Source organism: Symphalangus syndactylus, chromosome 5 (genome assembly GCF_028878055.3).
Source record: "Symphalangus syndactylus isolate Jambi chromosome 5, NHGRI_mSymSyn1-v2.1_pri, whole genome shotgun sequence".
In the NCBI taxonomy this organism is placed as follows: Eukaryota; Metazoa; Chordata; class Mammalia; order Primates; family Hylobatidae; genus Symphalangus; species Symphalangus syndactylus.
In genome coordinates this window covers 41,508,575-41,527,634 of record NC_072427.2, presented here as the reverse complement: position 1 = coordinate 41,527,634, position 19,060 = coordinate 41,508,575, and the positions used below count along the sequence as shown (strand labels likewise).

The following is a 19,060-nucleotide window of genomic DNA, read 5'->3' as shown; positions in this document are numbered from 1 at the left end:
GGAGTATTCACCATTTTTTACCAAAAATTTCCTTCTCTATTTCTCTTCATTATACCTACATTACCATCCTCCTAATTTTCTTTTTTTTTTTTTTTGAGACAAAGTCTCGCTCTGTTGGCCAGGGTACAATGGCCTCCACTTACGGGGTTCAAGAGATTCTTCTGCCTCAGCCTCCCAAGTAGCTGGGATTACAGGCGCCCGCCACCACGCCCAGATAATTTTTGTATTTTTAGTAGAGATGGGTTTTCACCATTTGGCCAGGCTGGTCTCGAACTCCTGACCTCAGGTGATCCACCCGCCTCGGCCTCCCAAAATGCTGGGACTACAGGCATGAGCCACCATGCCCAGTACCATCCACCTAATTTTCTAGGCTCAAACCTCCCTAGTCATCTCTTGACTCTTCACTCTTCATCTCTGTATAATTTTTTAGTGGTTTCTCTAGGAATTACAATATATATATTTAACTTTTCACAGTTTACTTAAAATTAGTATCTCAAGTGGAATGTAGAAATCTTACTACCTTATAAGTCCCTTGACTCTCCATTCTTTTTTCTTTTTGAGATGGAGTTTCACTGTGTCACCCAGGCTGGAGTGTAGTGGTGTAATCTTGGCTCACTGCAACCTCCAAGAAGAGATGGAGTTTCACCATGTTAGCCAGGCTTATCTCAGACTCCTGGCCTCAAATGATCTGCCTGCCTCAGCCTCCCAAAGTGCTAGGATTACAGGCATGAGCCACTGCACCAGGCCTTACTCTCCTCCATTCTTTTCTTTTTTGTTTGTTTTGTAAATTATTTTATTTCTTCCATGATAATTTAGAGGCATTGTCTTCAAACCAATACAAATGTTTCATAAATAATATTTGGCTGTTTTCTAACCAGTTGAGTAACTTGTTGCACAATAAGCTACTTCACATCTTTCAGCAAGAAATACATTAAATTTGAATAGTAAAGACATTACATAATGATTAGGACACAATTAAAATTTGCTTTAAATATTTTTTTAGGGGAGAGGACACCACACTTCTACTCAATGAAGAGAAACATTTTTACAGTCCTGAGGTCATTTATTTTTTTAACACCCATTATGCTGTGAATTCGTAGGGAAGAGGTTCCAGCAGCTCAGGCTCCTTCCCGTTGGTTCTCACAAAGTGTGCTTCTTTGGGTAGAGGCTGCTGCTTCAGGTGAACCCAGGTGCCTTTCTCTTTGGCTTCTTTCTTTTTCTGATCATTTTTCCTTCACATGTTTCAGGAAGCTATCTTGGCTCTTATAGTGCTTAATGTGCTGAATACACACATTAATTCTCTTGGCAAGAATCTTGCCCTTGTTTGTTTACAAGAATGCCAACAGCATGCTGGGGGACACTGTAGACTCTTCCAGTTTAGCCATGGTTAACACCTGTGGGGCATTCCTTTTTGAACAGTATCCATTCCCCTGATGTCTACAATATCACCTTTCTTATAGATTCGCATATACATGGCCAAAGAAACAACTTCATATTTTCTTTTCTTTCTTTTTTTTTTCTTTTTTTTTAGACGGAGTTTCACTCTTGTTGCCCAGGCTGGAGTGCAATGGCGCAATCTCGGCTCACCGCAACCTCCGCCTCCCGGGTTCAAGCGATTCTCCTGCCTCAGCCTCCCGAGTATCTGGGATTACAGGCATGCGCCACCATGCCCGGCTAATTTTGTATTTTTTTTTTTTTAGTAGAGACGGGGTTTCTCCATGTTGGTCAGGCTAGTCTCAGATTCCTGACCTCAGGTGATCCCCCTGCCTTAGCCTCCCAAAGTGCTGGGATTACAGGCATGAGCCACCACACCCGGCCACAACTCCATATTTTCTAAAAGACCTAGAGAACATACATTGGGTGCCTCTCTTCTTAACCTTTGTGTTTGTCAAATTACTGGAAGATGGCAGTTCCGGCCGAAAGGCTCTCCATTATTTATGTTGTAGTTGTCTTACAGTAGCACATTGCCTGCTTTTGTATGGCTTATGAGCTAAGAATGGTGTGTGTGTATATATATATATTTTTTGAGACAGGGTCTTGCTCTTTCAAGACGGGAGTGCAGTGGCAAGATCACTGGCTCGTGCAGTGGCACGATCATGGCTCACTGCAGCCTCAGCCTACCAGGCTCAAGTGATCCTCCCACCTGAGCCTCCCAAGTAAGTAGGACCACCAGAGCATGCCACCATGCCCAGGTAGTTAAAATTTTTTTTTGGTAGAGACAGTGTCTTACTACATTGCACAGGCTGATCTTGAATTCCTGGACTCAAGCAATCCTCCCGCCTCACCTCCCAAAGTGCTGGTATTACAGCCATCGGCAACCACACCCAGCCTATATTTTTTAATAGTTGAAGAAATGCAAAACCCAACAATATTTGTGAGGCATGAAAATTATATGGAATTCAAATTTCAGTGTCTATAAATAAAGGGTTTTTTTGTTTGTTGTTTTTATTTTTTATTTTTATTTTTTGAGACAGAGTCTTAATCTGTCACCCAGGCTGGGGTGCCGTGGTGCAATCTTGGCTCACTGCAACCTCCACCTCCCGGGTTCAAGTGATTCTCCTGCCTCAGCCTCCCAAGTAGCTGGAATCACATGCCTGGCTGATTTTTTTTTGCATTTTTAGTAGAGATGTGGTTTCGCCATGTTGGCCAGGCTAGTCTGGAACTCCTGACCTCAGGTCTGCCTGCCTTGGCCTCCCAAAGTGCTGGGATTACAGACGTGAGCCACCATGCCTGGCTGTTGTTTTTGTTTTGTTTTTTTGAGATAGAGTCTTGCTTTGTTTCCCAGGCTGGAGTGCAGTGGTGTGATCATGGCTCACTGCAGGCTCAAGTGATCCTCCCACTTCAGCCTCCCAAGTAGCTGGGACTACAGGCACACACCACCATGCCCAACTAATTTTTTTTGTTTTAATTTTTTTTTTGTAGAGATGGAGTCTCACTATGTTTTTCAGGCTGGTTTCAAACTCCTAGGCTCTAGCAATCATCCTGCCTCAGCCTCACAAAGTTCTGCGATTGCAGGTGTGAGCCACTGCACCTGGTCCATAAATAAAGTATTGTTTTGTTTTGTTTTTCTGTAACCTATTAGAAGTGACACGTTTTGTTTTGTTTTGTTTTTTGACACAGGGTCTCACTCTGTTGCCCAGGCTGGAGTGCAGTGGCGTGATCACAGCTCCCTGCAGCCTCCACCTCCCAGGCTCAAGTAATCCTCCCACCTCAACCTCCCAAGTAGCTGAGACTACAGGCATGTGCCACCCCATCTGGCTAATTTTGTATTTTTTGTGGTGACAAGGTATTGCCATATTGCCCAGGCTGGTCTCAAGCTCCTGGGCTCAAGTGGTCTGCCCACTTCAGCCTGCCAAAGTGCTAGGACTATAAACGTGAGCCACCACACCTGGCCTATAATATTTTCTTACGGAAATGAGATCTCACTGTGTTGCCCAGGCTCGTCTTCAACTCCTGGGCTCAAGCAATCCTCCTACCTCGGCCTCCCAAAATGCTGGGATTACAGGCATAAGCTACTGGGCCTGGACCCATAAATGAAGTTTTATTGGAAGACAGTCATTCTCATTTAATGTATTTTGTTCACATTTGCCCTACAGTGGCAGAGTTGAGAAGTTGTAACAGATACCATGTGGCCTGCAAGGCCCAAAATATTTGTTATCTGGTCTTTTGTTGAAAAAGTTTAACCGGGCGTGATGGCGAGCGCCTGTAATCCCAGCTACTTGGGAGGCTGAGGCAGGAGAATCACTTGAACCAGGGAGGTAGAGGTTGCAGTGAGCCAAGATAGTGCCACTGCACTCCAGCCTGGGCAACAGAGTGAGACTCCATCTCAGGAAAAAAAAAAAAAAAAATTATTTAAAAAAAAAAAGTTTACCAGTCTCTTGCCTCATATAAGCACCGTGCCTGGCCAAGGGTCTGAATGTTTAATTTTATTTAATTTAAATTTAAATAGCCATATGTTAACTACTGGCTTATGGTATTGACAGCACAGGGGCTAGATCTTTAAAATATATATACACAGACATGCATATATTATGTGTGTATGTGTGTCTGTGTGTATATACTCTGAGATGGAAAGAAGAGTAATTGTGTGGGAGTATGAAGAGGGTGGGTAAGTAGCTGACATCTAAACAGACCCATGGTGACTTCTGTGTACTCTGGCCCCTGTTACCCAGGAGAATATTCGGCCCTACTTCAAACTCTGTGGTTGAGCCCTTTGCTTTGGTCTGTGGGCTGCAGTTTTCTCATTATCAGAGTAATAGGCTATGGTTTTGCTTAGCAGGAAGTTAGTCTGCCTGTGGTAGCTCCGCTGAGAACCTGCCCCAGCTATTCTTCATCCTCATCTGATTGCAGATCCCAGCTGTGGGCCTTTATCCTTTTCACTAAAGGGAAGGGACTCTCCATTAATCTTCTTTCATGGAAATGGTAACCTTGGTAGTTACCCTTGGTTTTTCCTGTGTGATTTTGATGTAGAAAAGTATGTGTGTGAACTGTGAAATATCTAATTTTAGATATTTGCACTGGAAAAGTAAGGTGGCATTCAGCTATTGGTTTTTCTTTCTCATATGCTATAATTAATGCCCCTTCACCTTCAGTCTTGCCCCAGGCAGTACTCACCTAGAGGAGAGATGGGCCACAGTAACAACCAAGCTTTCTCCACTGTTTAGCCAGTTGCATACTAGCTTGAATCCCGAAGAAATAGCTCTACCAATTGCACAGTCATAAAGAGCCTAGCAGCCATTGTCTGAAACCACAGATCTTCATAGCAACAGACCACCACATGGCAACAGCAGCCACACAAAGGAAACAGGGACATCAGTACCTGCTTTCTCCTCACCCCTCCCCCACTGAAAACAACAGCCAACACATTCCCACCTAGCAGCTCACTCCCAGTGGATACTTTAGGGCAGTGACGTGTTTATATACCTTTGTGGATTGTGTCATATGTCCACTGTCAAACATTTAAATCCTGAAGACCTTGGGAAAAATTTCAGTCACAGGCTTTTTTGAGTTTCATTTTGCAAATGGCAAAATAGACTAATCTCCAGGGGAGAGAGAGAGAGTCTCCCTTTGTGCACGCTCACCCACCTCCTCCCTCCCCCCAGCAAAGCACAGTCAGGCAGTATATATAGGTGACTAGGCTGTGAGCTTGCCAGATAGGTAAGGTTGTTTGCAAATGAGATTCTTTTTATATTTCAGTAACAAAACCCAGACCTATTTTGTTATCAAAATCATCCTGACACTTAGGAATTCACGTGAGTGATACCTAGGCAATAAATATCTTACTGGTATTGCCTGGGATTAATCACTAGCCCTGACTAACTTAGCTTTGAAGTATGAGAGCCTTGGTGTTTTCTTGCTCTGTTAATAAAGTCGTTTGACTATCTGGGCCTTAATTTCCTTATTTGTAAAATGAGGAGGTTGGACTACATGATCTCTATGGTCCTTCTAGCTCTGATATTTACAATTCTGTAATCATTTATGTGGAACAGAAGAGAGACTTGTCTTTGTTAGTCATTGGTTGTGATGAGATCTGCTGGAAGGTGTTGAGCCCTCTGGTCTTAGTGCTTACACTGCTAAAAACAGGTCCTGGCCCTGCCCTATTTGATAAAGCTGCTGTAACAATGATAGGCAGAAGCTATTAACAAAGTTGGCAACTAGCCTTTTCTCCCACGGCAGTAGTTTCAGACTAGTTCAAGCAGAGCTTTGCTCCCCAGCTATTGCTACTAAGGCTGCTGCTGCCTCTTAATGATACCGGTGAGAACTAACTCCATTTCTGTCTTTAACTTGCTCTCTCTCTCTCTCTCTCTCTCTGACTACTCTATGAAACAAGGGGCCGTTCTCCACCTCTTCTGATACCTCATTCTTCCATCTCCCTCAGGCTTTACAGAACAAAGAAATCACAGGGCATCAACTTTATAATTTAGGCAGCTGGAGATAATTTCCCCAGGATAGGGCGGGTAGGTAGCTGATTCCTCCTGGCATTAGGCAGCATTGCTAAGTGGCCTTGTGTTTTGTCTGCCAGGCTTAAGCTTTGTTAGGCCCATTCAGGCTTCTCTGTATTTCAATTAAATTATAGTGGTAAACCAAGCCCATGTACTTTCAAAGGGGTAGGGGTTAGGAAAAACAAGAAAAGTATGTCATTTATAGGCCCTGCTACTCACTAATTGCTCAAGAAATTTTTGTTTAATCTACTATCTCTGTGCTTACTCCTGCCAGATCCTTTATTTCCTTTAGTTGCTGCCTTCACGGCCTTCTCCATAGCAACAAGCTATATGACAAAAAGGCTATGGTGAGAAATTGAGCAGTCACCCCTCCCCCAAGTTGTACTCTATTTTCTCCTTAGGGTATCTAAAGCAGCCCAAAAGACTGCTGTCAAATAATTTTCTACCCCCATTGAACTCATAATCAAATGAAACTTTTAACCCTGAACTAATTTGGTGAACAACCTGCATTCTCCTTATTTGACTCTGATTATCCCCACTTTTTGAAAATTTTCTAGATCATTCAACATACTTGAAATATTGTGCATCTTCTCATTTATGAAGCTCCCTTTTGCTTTTTAGCTTTCAGCTCACTCCTTAGAATTATACAGAAAATTTCCTGGAATGAAGTATGGAGAAAGAGTAGATGAAGAAAGCGGAACCCTCCCCTTTTCTGTCATGTGCTGTTACCTTAGATACTAGACTAGGCTTCTGCCCTAGAGATTGGGCAAGCTGCCTGAAGTATAGAACTGGCCTGCATCTTAGCTGATCCCAGCATAGCCTAATTTGTTATCCTTTGTTATCTTCCCAGCCACTTGTCTACAGGAGTCACAAACCCAAAGGTTTTGTTTTTGTTTTATATTAATAAGTCTTACTGAAAGTAATATAAACATGTACGCAAATCCTACATGTGCAAGTCTGCATTTTCGAAGTGAACACACCATATGGTACCAGCACCTAGATGAGGAAACAGTATTGCCAGAACCCCAAAAGCTCTTTCATGCCTCCCTTCTAATAGCTAGCCCTTCTCCCCACCCCAGGTAACCAATCTCATCGTTAATATCATAGATTAGTGTTACCCATTTTGAACTTCATGTAAATAGAATCATTACAGTATGAGCTTTTTTATGTTGAGCTGTTCAACATTATGCCAGTGAGATTCATCCATATTGTTACATGTTGTTAAACTTTGTTTATTTTCATTGTAGTATTCCATTATGTGAGTATACTGCTACTTATTCAGTTGTTGATGGCATTTGGGTTATTTGCAGTTTGAGGCTGTTATAAAAAGTGCTGCTGTGAAAATTCTTGTATATGTCTTTTTGGGACTATATATACATATTCCTATCTATCTATACTTAGAAATGGAATTCTTGAATCGTAAGGTATGTGTATGATCAACTTGAATAGATATCACAAGTTTCCCGAAATGCCTAAACCAATTTACATTCCTACTTCCAATGTATTAGAATCCTGATTGCTCTGTGATCTAGCCAACACTTGACCTTATTTGTCTTTTTCATTTTAGCCATTCTGGTGGTGTGTAGTGGTATCTCATTGTGGTATTAATTTGCATTTTCCTGGTGAGTAATGAAATTGAGCATCTTTTCATGTGTTCATTGGCCATTTGGAAATCTCTTTTACAAAGTGTCTGTTCAAGTCTTTTGCCCATTTTTGGATTGGGTTGTATGTCTTTTTCTTATTGATTTGTATGAATTCTTTGCATATTCTGGTTATTAGTCCTTTGTAAGATTCATGTAATATAAATATCTTCTGTGTCTTAACTTTTCTGTTAATGGTGTCTTTGTCTTCATTTTTACGTAGTCTATTTTATCTTTTTTAAATTCTTTTTTGTTTTTCCTTTATTGTTAGTGCTTTCTGTGCCCCATTTAACAAAGTTTTGCCCATCCCAAGATAATATATTCTTCTATGTTTTTTCTGAGAACCTTGTTTTTATTTATATATATATGTATATATATATATATATATATATATATATATATATATTTTACATCCACAATCTATCTGGAATTTATTTTTGTTTAGGATGTAAGTTGGAAGTCAAGATTCTTATTTTTTATGTGGATATTTAACTGGCCCAGCACCTTATCAAAAAGACCATCCTTTTTCCCATTGCACAGCAGTGTCACATTTGTCGTAAACCAGTTAACATGTGTGGGTTTATTTATGGGTTCTCTTCTGTTCCATTTATACATTTACCTATTCTTGTGTCAATACTACATTGTCTTGATAACTACAGCTTTGTAAATCTTGTTATCTAGTAGTATAAATCTTCCAGTTTTGTTGTACTTCTTCAAGATTGCCTTGGCTTTACTTGGCCTTTTGCATTTCCATGTAAATTTTAGGATCATCTTTGTGAATTTTTATAGAAAAAAAGTGCTGAAATTTTGATTAGGATCTACAGATCAATTTGGAGAAGACCCAGAGTTTTATCCTTTTATATAAGCTAGTAAACTCAGCAGTCACTGAGAGAGAATTGGGGGGAGGGGGGATCAGAGCAAGTCACTGATATCATTTGGGGATCTTGTTTAAAATATATGTTCGCTGGCCAGGCACCATGGCTCACACCTGTAATCCCAGCACTTTGGGAGGCTGAATTGGACAGATTTCTTGAGCCCGGGAGTTCAAGACCAGCCTGGACAACATGGCGAAACTCTGTCTCTACAAAAAGTAGAAAATTAGCCAGGCTTGGTTGCAAGCGCCTGTGGTCTCAGCTACTTGGAAGGCTGAGGTGGGAGGATCACCTGAGTCCAGGAAGGCTGAGGCTGCAGTGAGCTGTGATTGCACCACTGCATTCCAGCCTAGGCGACAGAGTGAGGCCCTGTCTCAAATAAATAAAATAAAATTAAATTAAAAAGTTAGCTATCTCCCGCTCCTATTCTGAATCAGCAGATTCAAGATGGAGCTTGGAACCAGGTGCAGTGGCCCACACCTGTAATCTCAGCACTTTAGGAGGCCAAGGCGGAAGGATCATTTGAGCCCAGGAGTTTGAAACCAGCCTGGGCAACATAGTGAGACCCGTCTTTATTTTAAAAATAAAATAAACAAGATGGAGCTTGGACATGCTTATTGTAAAAAATGCTCCCCAAGAAATTATGGTTTGCTGCCATCACCACTGTTCTCCACCAACCCTGTTTGAGAACCACTGACTTAGACTGCAGTTTAGCAGCAATTCAGTGAGGCTAGTTAAGGTAAAATCTGACTGATTTAATCAACACCACATCTGCCTTTGGGGCTGTATTAATTTCCTGGGCTGCTGTAACAATGTACCAAAAACTGAGTGGCTTAAAACAACAGAAAGTTATTATTTCACAGTTCCTGAGGCCAGGCATCTGAGATCAAGGTGTTGGCAGGACCATCTGTCTCCTGCAGCTCTAGGGAAGAATCCTTCTTTTCTTCTGCTCTTTGCTGGCAATCCATAGTGTTCCTTGGCTTGTAGCTACATCATCCCAGTCACATGGCTATCTTCCCTCTGTGCATATGTGTGTCCAAATTGCTCCATTTTATAAGGACATCAGTCACTGGATTAGGGCAGACCCTAATGACCTTATCTTGATATCTTGATTGCCACTGTAAAGACCCTATTTCCAAATAAGGTCATATGCTGAGGTACTAGGGGTTAGAACTTCAATATACCTTTTTTTGGCAGGGGAAGGGTGGGGCAGGGACACAGTTCAATTCATAAAAGGGGCAAATGAAAATTTCAGAATAATTATTGTCACAAGTTTGAGAGAGAAGATTTTCTAGAAATGTGCATAGTAATGAGAGACATTGCTTCCCAAAGTCAGTCTGAGCAGATCATCCACCCTCTGACCCCAGCTGTTACTGGGTTGAGTTCCTCTTTTTTTGTTTTGTTTTGTTTTTTGTTTTGTTTTGTTTTGTTTTTTGAGTCTTGCTCTGTCGCCCAGGCTGGAGTGCAGTGGCGCGATCTCGGCTCACTGTAACCTCCGCCTCCTGGGTTCAAGTGATTCTCTTGTCTCAGCCTCCTGAGTAGCTGGGACTATAGGTGCCCGCCACCACACCCAGCTAATTTTTGTATTTTTTTTTAGTAGAGACAGGGTTTCACCATGTTGGCCAGGATGGTGTTGATCTCCTGACCTCATGAGCCACCGTGCCTGGCCTCCTCTCTTTTTAATCTATTTATTTTATTTTACTTTTTATAGAGCTGGAATCTCACTTTGTTGCCCTGGCTGGTCTTGAACTCCTGGGCTCAAGCAGCCCTCCCACCTTGGCTTCCCAACATGCTGGGATTACAGGCATGAACCACCGTGTCGAGACTTGAATTCCTTTCTCTGCATTACTATTTACCCTTCCTTGGGTAAATACACTTGTGTTTTCTTTTTTTTTTTTTACTGAGAGTAAAAGGGTGGTTCAGCTCTACTCTGTTAACAAACTCTGAAACAGCCAAGTAGAGGTTACCAGAAAGAAAAATAGGTTTCAGCAGTTGGCAGCATGCTAGCCTCTGGCTGAAGAAGGCCAAAAGGAAAAGTGCCTCACATAAGCCAAGCCTAGTCATATTCTTATCCTAGTTCCTTCTGCTAGGTCATAAAGCAGTAAAGCTGTGGACAATGGGATTCCTTCTCAACCCCAGGCAAGTATTTTTTCAAAGCTGTTCCATTGAGATGATACCATCTTTCTTATTCCTAGTGGTTTTCAGAGGACTCCAGCTGTACAGCCAAAGGCATGATGACCTTTGCTGAGCCACCTTCTCCAGCCATGGCTGCAGGATATGGTTACCTCAGCAAGAGGAAAGGAAGGATATACGATTTAAGGGTGTGGTGAAACAGCCTTTGTTGCACTTATGCAAAGTTTCCATAGTATAAGAACGTATAGATGGGAGGAGGAAATATATCAGATTTTTTGCATTTCTCCCACCTTTCCCATTTCTCCCATTTGCACACCCCATCCCCATAATGTGGGTGTGAAGTGGTTTACATTTACTGGTTATTCCACTTTGGCCTTCTCTATCCTGTACTAGTCCTTTTCCTGCCTGTTGTTTTAGCAGTACCAGATCTGACTGCTCTTCAAATTGGCACTTGCTTAATAATGGTTTCAGCTGGCTCTCTATAATACTTTTGCCTGAAATTCCGTTGAGAGAAAATACTATGGTCATGTGAAAATGGTTTCCAGGATGATGGGTGTTAGTTACACTTGTGCTTTCTTTTTTTTTTTTTTTTTGAGACGGAGTTTCACTCTTATTGCCTAGGCTGGAGTGCAATGGCATGATCTCGGCTCACCACAACCTCTGCCTCCCAGGTTCAAGCAATTCTCCTGCCTCAGTCTCCCGAGTAGCTTGGATTACAGGCATACACCACCACGCCTGGCTAATTTTGTATTTTTAGTAGAGATGGGGTTTCTCCATGTTGAGGCTGGTCTCGAACTCCTGACCTCAGGTGATCCGCCCACCTTGGCCTCCCAAAGTGCTGGGATTACAGGAGTGAGCCACCACGCCTGGCCTACACTTGTGCTTTCTTTGGCTCCTCAAGTCCCAGAAGATCTCAGAATTAAGGGTTTAGGATTTTTGTTTTCTCTCCATCCCAGACTTGAAGGTGGACAAATTTGAAGACATCATTTTCTTTAGCAGTAGTTTCCACATTTTGCTGTACATTAGAGTTTGGGAGTGGGAGTTTTTAAAATCCCAATCCCCAGATCTCACCCAATTAAATTGGATCAGAATAACTGTGGGTGGGAGCCAGGTGTCAGTATTTTTTTTAAGGGTCTCCAGAGGCTTTGAACATTTTTACAGACTATCCCAAATTGCTTATTGGATCACCTGAGATATTTATACTTAGAATATTAATAAAGAACTCCTGGATAGTGTATAGAGTCTCTTTGGAAGTATCCTCTCTAAAGGAACAGTAACCACATTTCTGCCTTTAGGTTTCTGGTTTTGGAAGACTCGTACATAATTTGACCCTTCCTTACAGTCAGATCCATGAATTGAGGATGAATGGTTTGCCAGGATAAGTAGGATAAAAACCTAGAGATGTTGCTGTTAATCTGATTGGAGGTTCTGCCTACTTGAGATTTGGTAGGGCATAAGTATTTATAGCATGGCAAAAGCATTCTTTCTAGTAATTTGCATTGCAGCAACAAATTTGGAGCTAAAATACAGGTTTTTGGTTTGTTTTTGTTTTTATTTTTTTGAAACAGAGTCTCGTTCTGTCACCCAGGTTGGAATGCAGTGGTGCAATCATGGCTCACTGCAGCCTCCAACTCCTGGGCTCAAGCAACCCTCTCACCTCAACTTCTCAAGTAGCTGGAACCACAGGCGTGTACCACCATGTCTGACTAACTTTTTTTTTCTTTTGTAGAGACTGGGTCTCACTGTGTTGACCAGACTGGATTCGATCTCCTGTCCTCAAGTAATCCTCCTGCCTCGGTCTCCCAAAGTGCTGAGATTACAGGTGTGAGCCACCATGCCCAGCTAGTATGACAGTTAAAAAAAAAAAAAAAAAAGTTTGGCTAGACACAGTGACTCACACTTGTCATCCTAGCAATTTCGGAGGCCAAGGTGGGAGGATTACTTGAGCCCAGGAGTTCGAGACCAGCCTGTGCAACACTATGAGACCTCTTCTCTACCAAAAATCAAAAAAATTAGCCAGGCAAGTGGCACACTCCCGTAGTCCCAGCTACTTCAGAGGCTGAAACAGGAGGATCTCTCGAATCTGGGAGATCGAGGCTGCAGTGAGCTCTGATTGCGCCACTGCACTCTAGCCTGGGTGACAGAGCAGGCCCCTGTCTCAAAAAATAATTATTATTATAATGGTTTTCATTTTCTGTAAATCTAATATTTTTTTAAAATAGTTTTCAGATAACAACTCTGCACCAATTTAAGAAGAAAATCTTAGCTAGTACGTAACCACAGATGGTTCTAATTTTTTCTAGTTTCTTCATTTCTGGAGGCAACTCACTCTTGGAATTTTCTGAATATATTTACCCTTTCTCTACATCTCTGGTTTGAACTTTCATCCTGGAGGAAATAGTGCTCATAAATGCACATACTCTCTAATCACATGTCAAAGTTAATTATTAGACAGTAACATACCAGAGATCAGTTGTGGGAAGGAAACAATTTCTACATTCTCCCATCTGAGGCTTCTGCAGAGGTAGTAGCATGTAGACTTCCATACCAGCCTTCCTCACAGGCATCTTCTTGCAACTCTCCCTCAGCTCTCAGTCCTACCAATTTCCTGCAACATTCCTTGCTGCAGACGTGAGCCACTGCGCCCAGCCAGAAACTATAATTTATTTACTTTCATACGATCTGTTTCTCCACCTCAACCTCTAAAGAGAACTAGAAGACTGGAGTGGGAAAACTTTAGAAAACTACTAGTACTGACTGGGAGTTGAGGTATTGGTTGTAGCTGCATCCTCCTCCTTGCCCTTACTCCGAACATCAGTAAACAAATATGTCTGTCATTCTCCTTTAGAAATAAAAATAGGAACTACATAGACACCATTAACAGGTTTTTGATCATTTAGTGGTGGTTAAAAGGACCTTTGGCCATTATAAGAGGTCTAGAGAGAGTAAAGAGGACTTTACTAGGAAAGCAAAGAGAAGACCATAACTGAAGGCATATTCAACTTCTAGAGAATAGGACTAAATTGAACAACAATTTGGCACCAGTGTAAAGTGTGTCTGCAATAATTATTAATATTTGTTGTTAACTATTCCTATTAGCACTGGACATTAGGCTTAACAGTTACTATTTTTCTGACCAAGCTAAGGAAATACAACTTTCAAGGGAATAAGGTAACAAAGTAGGCCAGGTTTGGTGGCTCATGCCTATAATCCCTGCATTTTGGGAGGCTGAGGCAAGAGGATCACTTGAACCCAGGAGTTTTAGACCAACCTGGGCAACATAGCAAGACCCCTTCTCTATCAAAAAAAATTTTTTTTTTAATTAGCTGGACATGGTAGTATGTACCTGTAATCCCAGCTACTCAGGAAACTGAGGTGGGAGGATCACTTGAGCCCAGGAGGTCATGGCTACAGTGAGCCATGATCTTGCCAGTATACTCTAACCTGGGCAACAGAGCAAGACCCTGTCTCAAAATATATGTGGGGACAAGCTTTTTATTTGTATTATTTATTTATTTTAAACAACAACATCTTGCCCAAGACAAATTTTTTTAAAAAGAGGAAAAGAATAAAGAAAAAGAAGGCCAAGGCCAATGGCTCACACCTATAATCCCAGTACTTTGGGAGGCCTACATGGGAAGACTGCTTTAAGCCAAATTCAAGACCAGCCTGGGCAATATATAGCAAGACCTCATCTTTACAAAAAAAAAAAAATTTAATTAGTTGGGCTTGGTGGTGTGCACCTCTAATCCTCGCTACTCAGGAAGCTGAGGAGGGAGGATCACTTGAGCCAAGGAGTGTGAGGTTACAGTGAGCTATGATCACATCACTGCACTCCAGTCTAGGCGACAGAGCGAGACCCTGTGTCAATAAAAAACAAAGAAAAATAATAAAAAGAATCAGAGGTCTTTAAAATATAACAGATGATGGATCCAGTGTTTACATACCTAAGTATACCTTTACCAGAGCTTCTGCCTTGATATGTGAGTCTGAGGGTTCAACAGTAAATTGCAGAAAACGTATAAAATGGTTTGGTACCAAAGGACTGTTGCTAAGTCTTGTATGTAAGTCCAAAGTGGATACTATGCAAATGACCTGCAATGCCATCCATAGATGGTGGGCAAAATTGATGGATGAGCTCCTGATCCAATGGGTAGCTTTGTTTTTATTATACATGTCTTTGGACCAGGCAATCATCTATTAAGTCACATTATAATAAGAGGAGTATGAATGCTTAAAACAGACTTTGTTAGCTACCCTTACTGTGCTTTGAATTCAAAGCATAATTTCAGAGATAATGAGCTATATCTTCTCCTAAATTTTCTCTCTCTTTCTTTTCTTTTCTTTTTCTTTCTTTCTTTCATCAGGGTCTTGCTCTATTACGCAGGCTGGAGTACAGTGGTGCAGTCTTGGCTCACGGCAACCTCCATCTCCTGAGCTCAAGATATCCTCCTACCTCACCCCTCTAAGTAGCTGAGACTACAGGCGTGTGCCACCGTGCTCGGCTAATTTTTCTATTTTTTGTAGAGATGGGGTCTCACCATGTTACTTAGGCTGGTGTTGAACTCTTGGACTCAAGTGATCTGCCTACCATAGCCTCACAAAATGCTGGGATTACAGGCATGAGCTGTCGCACTCAGCCTCCTACATTTTCTGCCCCACAACTAGCAACTGTTTTTTCCTCTGATTTTTTAATTTTTGAAATTATTTTATGATTTAGAAAGTAATGCCTGATTTTTTAGCTATGACACCAAAAGCACAAGGCAACAAAAGAAAAATTAGATAAATTGGATTTCATCAAAATTAATAACTTTTGTTTATCAAAGGATACTACCAAGAGAATAAAGATAGAATGAGAGAAAATATTTGCAAATCATATATCTGATAAGTGATTAATATCTAGAATAAAGAACTCCTACAGATCAACAATGAAAAACCCAAACAACCTAATTCAAAAATGGGCATAAGACTTGAATAGACATTTTGCCCAAGAAGATATCTAAATTACCAATAATCATATGAAAAGATGCTCAGAATCATTAATTATAAGAGAAATGAACACAAAAACCATGATGAATTACCACTTCATACCTGCTAGGATGGGTGTTATCAAAAATATGGAAAATAAAAAGTGTTCAAGAGGATGTGGAGAAATTGGAACCCTTGAGAATTGTTGGTTGGAACATAAAATGGGTACAAGCCATTGTGGAAAACAGTTTGGTGGATCCTCAAAAAGCTAAACAGAAGGCCGGGCGCGGTGGCTCACGCTTGTAATCCCAGCACTTTGGGAGGCCGAGGCGGGCGAATCACGAGGTCAGGAGATCGAGACCACGGTGAAACCCCATCTCTACTAAAAATATAAAAAATTAGCCGGGCGTGGTGGCGGGCGCCTGTAGTCCCAGCTACTCGGAGAGGCTGAGGCAGGAGAATGGCGTGAACCCGGGAGGCGGAGCTTGCAGTGAGCCGAGATTGGGCCACTGCACTCCAGCCTGGGCGACAGAGCGAGACTCCGTCTCAAGAAAAAAAAAAAAAAAAAAAAAAAAAAAAAAAAAAAAAAAAAGCTAAACAGAATTAACATGTGATCCAGCAATTCTACTCCTAGGTATATACTTAAAAGAATGGAAAACAGATGTTCACACAAAAACTTGTATGTGAATATATGACAATATTATTCACAATATTCAGAAGGTGGAAATAACCGAAGTGTCCATCTACAGATGAATGGATAAACAATGTGGTATAGCCATACAATGGAATATTATTCAGCAAACAAAAAGAAATGAAAGCTGGCACAGTGACTCATGCCTCTAATCCCAGCACTTTGGGAGGCTGAGATGGGAGGATCACTTGAGCCCAAGAATTCAAGACCAGCCTGGGCAACATAACATAGCGAGACTGCATCTCTAGAAAAAAATACGAAATGGGGGCCGGGCATGGTGTCTTATGCCTGTAATCCTAGCACTTTGGGAGGCCAAGGTGGGTGGATCAGCTGAGGTCAAGAGTTCGAGACCAGCCTAGCCAACATGGCAAAACCCCATCTCTACTAAAAATACAAAAAAAAATTAGCCAGGCTTGGTGGCACACACCTGTAACCCCAGCTACACGGGAGGCTGAGGAAGGAGAATCGCTTGAACCTAGGAGGTGGAGGTTGCAGTGAGCCAAGATCGCACCACTGCACTCCAGCCTGCATGATGGAAACAAGACTCCATCTCAAAAAAAAAAAAAAAAAACTGAGCACAGTGGCTCACGCCTGTAATCCTAGCACTTTGAGAGGCCAAGACGGGTGGATCACTTGAGGTCAGGAGTTTGAGACCAGCCTGGCCAACATGGTGAAACCCCATCTCTACTAAAAATACAAAAAATTAGCTGGGCATGGTGGCGCACGCCTTTAGTACCAGCTACTCGGGAGGCTGAGGCAGGAGAATCACTTGAACCTGGGAGGCAGAGGTTGCAGTGAGCCGAGATCATGCCATAGCACTCCAGCCTGGATGACAGAGGGAGACTCTGTCTCCAAAAAAAAAAAAAAATCAACCTGGTATGGTAATACATGTAGTGGTAAACTCATTATCACTGTATAGGATGTTGTCAGGCTTACTCAGTACTCCCAGCTACTCAGGAGGCTGAGGCAGGTGGATTGCTTGAGCTATGATCACACCACTGCCATCCAGCCTGGGGGACAGAGTGAGACCCTGTAAATATATGTTAAGTGAAATAAGCCAGTCATGAAAGGACAAATACTGTATTTTTCCTCTTAGGTATCTAGAATGGATACATTTCTATAGACAGAAAGAATATTAAGGGCTGTGGGGAGCATAGGGAATGGAGAATTATTGCTTAATGGCTACAGAGTTTCTATTTCAGGTACTGAAAAAGTTTTAGATATTGTGATGGTTCAAAAGGAAAAAGTAACAATTTTTATTGTTGAAAATTTAGCAGACAAAACAAAGTCAAAATTCACCAAGAGGAAAAGAATAAATTACCCAGAGATAACCACTGTTTGAATTTTTATATTATACATATATTTTTGTTGCTTCTTATATTTTATATTTTTATATTTTTAACAAATTGAGACTCTTCTCTATATATTTCATAATCTTCATTGTTTAGAGAAATATATTCCTGTAACATATTTCCGTAACATTAAATGGCCTTCTATAACATTTTAAATAACTACAGAGTATTCCATGTTAAGGATGTATCATAATGGATTTAGTCATTATATCTTTTTTATGGTTTAAAAAAAGATACTTCTTAAATTTTCCAGCTCTTTAAGAGCTGAGCTTCATTTTTTACATCATCAATAAAGTACCTCACATACCAAGGAGACACATTATGTGTTTCATAATAATAACCTTGCAGCTTTGGACTTTTCGGTTTTTGTCCCAAATCCCTTTTCTCTTTTTCTCCTCTTGCTGCATTTTGCCTACTTGTACATTTTCTTTTTGCTTCTTCCGCCTGTTCTATGTGTCTTTCACTTTGCCACCAGTATGTAGCTTTATTGCTGCATCTGTTTCTTTTCTGGTAGAGACAGGTCAAACGTAAAATCAATAACGTGCTTCTCAGCCCAAAATAAACCTACAGGTGTTGATGTCTTTTGCTTTAGTCCACAGTTTTATTCTCAAGTGCAATGCATAAACCATTTAGTGTTTTACACTGAAAATACGAGCTCCTGAGAACCAAGAAAGTGTAATCTTCTGAGGCAGCGTAGTTAAAAATACGTATAAGGCCATGCATGCAGTATGGCTTACACCTGTAATCTCAATACTTTGGGAGGCCAGACAGGAGGATCGCTTGAGCCCATAAGTTTGAGACCAGACTGGGTAACATAGCAAAACCTTGTCTCTACCGAAAACTTAAAAATAAAAATTAGCCAGGCATGGTGTCATACACCTGTAGTCCCAGCTATTTGGGAGGCTGAGGTGGGAGGACTGCTTGAGGCCAGAAGTTTGAGGTTGCAGTGAGCTATGATCATGCCACCGCACTCCAGCCTCGGCGACAGAGTGAGACTTAACCTCAGACAAAACAAACCATACAGGCTTTAGTTTAGAGTCATATTGATTGGGATTTAGATCCTAGCTTTTGCATCTTATTTAGCTACATTGGAACAGATTGCTCTGAGTTTCCAGTTCCTCGTCTGTAAAATGGGAATGATTATACTTTGGAGCTTGCTGAGAGAATTAAATATGAGATAATATATAGAAGATGCTTAAGCACAATAAGTTGTATGCATTATTGGAAATACTGTCTGACCACCACCACATACCAAAAAAAAAAAAAAAAAATTAGGGAAAGCAACCAAATATCTAACCCATTGTATCTGGTACTAAGCATCCTTTTTGTATCATTAGGACTTGGGAAACCTCTTCCACAATTTTAGTGGGATTATATTGGAGTCTGAATCTTACTTTAGTGGCCAGATTCAGTGTGTAGTAACAGTTAAGGTCTAGGATGCTTCTAATTGTTCATTTCATAG

The 19,060-nt window shown here is 41.2% G+C and overlaps 1 protein-coding gene and 1 long non-coding RNA gene across 6 annotated transcripts in view; one reads left to right on the top strand and one right to left on the bottom strand.

The window, feature by feature from the left end:
* Positions 1-4,691, bottom strand: part of LOC129482407 (uncharacterized) — a 91,924-nt gene extending 87,233 nt beyond the window's left edge. For 2 of the 3 annotated variants that reach the window (XR_010120721.1, XR_008657689.2), the window contains exon 1: positions 4,615-4,691. This is a non-coding gene — a long non-coding RNA (uncharacterized lncRNA). Of the gene's footprint in view, positions 1-520; positions 616-4,614 lie in introns of all 3 variants that reach the window. The other variant, XR_008657688.2, reaches the window with a different exon arrangement.
* Positions 1-19,060, top strand: part of ZNF609 (zinc finger protein 609) — a 234,806-nt gene that overhangs the window by 171,920 nt on the left and 43,826 nt on the right. The gene's annotated exons all lie outside the window — the stretch shown is intronic.